Below are 2,905 nucleotides of genomic sequence, written 5' to 3' on the forward strand. Positions count from 1 at the left end.
AAGTGATAAGATTAAAAGAAAACACTGAAACGATGGAAGCTCAAGACTGTGAGCCAAGAGCTGATTGAGGGGTGGTACCTGCCAGGTTAATTCTCTCTCTTCCTCTTGGCAGTTGGGTTATGTCAATAACTGTGTTTAAAAGAAATGTGGATCCTTTGGAAAAGTGAGATGAGTGCTGTAGCCTCCTGCCCCTACAAGATGAAGACATGGAGTTTTACATCTTCTACAGAGAATGAAAGAGGAAAGGAGGGTTTCTGGATGGAAAAGACTAGGACCTGTGCTTATCATTATGCCTGTTCCTGGCCTCAGAACTGACAATTTTCAAAGGTAAAAATGAAAAAGAGAGATAAAGAGATAAAGAGACTTCAGAGTCATGTTGAGATGATAGATCTCAGCCTGGAAATGTCTGTAAGCAGGTATACTTTCAACACTATGGTCTTTCATTTCCTGAATTAATGTAAGACCTTAAAATAGTATCCTGCAAGTACAAGGTCATCCACTGTTTCTGTTTTCGTTTCTCTGTTAAGTTGTTTAATCTTCATGATAATCTCATGAGATAGTATTAGTGAAGTAGGTGGGGTATAAACGATAGAGGTGCTCAGAGAGTTGCTCTAGGCTATGCAATACAACACACTGTGTGTGCGTCTGTGAGTGTGCATGTAGCTGGAGAAATAGAAATATTTGTGTCCCATTCCCATTCATCTAAGCCAGAATCCTGTTGTTTTTTCCCTTCTAAATTTTTTTTTCAGGAGGTCCAGGGACTGAACCTAGGACCTCATACATGGGGAACAAGCACTCAACCACTGAATTATTCCTGCTCCCCAATGACAGTTGGTTAATTTCATTTGTTTGTTTGAGGTACCAGGGATTGAACCCAGGACCTTGTACATGGGAAGCAGGCGCTCAACCACTTGAGCTACATCTGCTCCTCTCACTTGTTTTACAAACTTGCATTGAGTGCCTACTATTGTGGGATCCAGTGACCAACAAGAGAGAGCCTGTGCTTGAGGAGGTCACAGTGTGGTGGGGAGACAAAGAAACATTTAGAGAACAATGTGTTCTGAAACAACACAGGGCAGTAGGAGAGCAGGGGAAGGGGTCCTAAGTCTTGACTGGAGGGAAGCAGAGACAGCTTCACAGAAGAGAGTGGCCTTTAAGAAGAGACTTGAAAGATGTGTAGGAGTTTGTGAGGTACATAAAGAGTGTTCTATCTCATCAGAAGGAACAGTAGCCACACAAAATCGCATTGGTATCCCTTCCCCTTTCTCCATCAGTGAGCTGCTTCTTACCTTCAAAGATTTTCCAGACTCAGGTCAAATGTTCCCCACTCTGTGAAGCCTTTCTTGATACATCTGTCTTTCCTCACTGATTTGTAAGTTCCTGGTGGCGGAAACATTCTGTCATTCATCTTTGTGCCTCAGTACCTAAACCAATAGCTGGATGATATTGGGTCTTAAAAAATATCTGTTGAATGAATTAATAAGAGAATTCCTAACGGTTTTTGGTATGGAATCATGTATCCTAAGATGATTAGAAGTTTTCCCCAATGCCTAGTCCATTGCTGGGCAATTCTTCTGGTGCGTCTATTAGAAGTTGGGTGGGAGAGCAGTGTCTCCATAGAAATGCTTAGTCCCTGCAAAAGCTTTTAACTATTAGACTTAATTAAAAAAAAAAATTAACTCCTCGTGACTTCAAGAAAAAAAAGTGCACCAATGGGGCAACTGGTCCCACCCTTTGGGGGCAGGGTGTCTTGGAGCTGAGTTTTTCTTCTGCCTGTCACTGTGAAACCTGAAGGAAGCAAGCCGTAAGCAAGGTTGGTGGGGAAAGGTGGGAGCCTGATTTGCCAAATTTCTTGATTGATAATGTTTAGATTAAATTTGGGGAGTTCTATGCCTACCCAGGAAGGCCCTAATTTAAACAATGTTTAAAGACATTATATGTTATGCTTGATTTCTGCTAAGTAAAGAAACACTTCAGAATGAATCTAGACTATACAAGTGAATGTATATTAGGTTTGCTTATCGTGAGGCTCAATTGTTTGCTTTAATTTCTTGACTTTCTCCTTTTGTTTTAAACTTTGAGATCATTTACATTCATGCTGATTATGCTAAATGTAGGGTTCCTTAATTAATTGACGAAGAGTTTTCTTAGATGCTCTGAAACGGGAGTTCTTAATCTTTTTTGTATCACAGACCCCTTTGCCAGTCAGGTGAGAACCACGGGCCCTTCACAAACTCTACACTATACTGTGTGTTATTTAGTAAATATATCACACCTGCACCAACACGTCCGCACAAGAATAATGGTTTTTAAAAAATTTCAATTCAAGCTCATGGATCCCTTGTTAAGAACCTCTGTTCTAAAACAAGGCTCATACTACACTATAGTCAGGAACTTCAAGGCAAGTTATTTATACTAAGTCTATTTTCTGTGTTCTCAGCAATATTTTGGGGTCTGGGATCTTCCTGGCTCTCTCCCTTTCTGTTTCTTTCTCACTCAGGCCGGCCAAGGGGGGCCTCCTTCCACTCCTTCAGGCTGAAAGGAAGACGTAGCTCTGGCCCTTCCTTTGCAGGGCTGTACCACGTTCTTTTCAGCCCACGTCTTGAGCCCTGGGTGGACTACTTGTTAAAAACAAAACAAAACAAAACCCTGCTCTCCTTTTCTCTTTTCTTATCTTATTGTCCCCTTCTTAGCTATTCCCAACAGGAGATAGAAATCAATATTTCACTATTTTATTATTGATTTTATAGAAATCAACAGAACCACTCCCCAAAGACTTTCAGCTTCATAGTTACTGTGGAATACTGGCCCTAAAAATTCTCCCCAGCCCCACATTACAGACTGACCCCGCTTGCAGCCTTTGACCCTGGATACGTTTGTTTTTTTCAGTTGAAAAATCCTGGAG

The sequence above is a fragment of the Dasypus novemcinctus genome, chromosome 3 (assembly GCF_030445035.2).
Source record: "Dasypus novemcinctus isolate mDasNov1 chromosome 3, mDasNov1.1.hap2, whole genome shotgun sequence".
Classification (NCBI taxonomy): domain Eukaryota; kingdom Metazoa; phylum Chordata; class Mammalia; order Cingulata; family Dasypodidae; genus Dasypus; species Dasypus novemcinctus.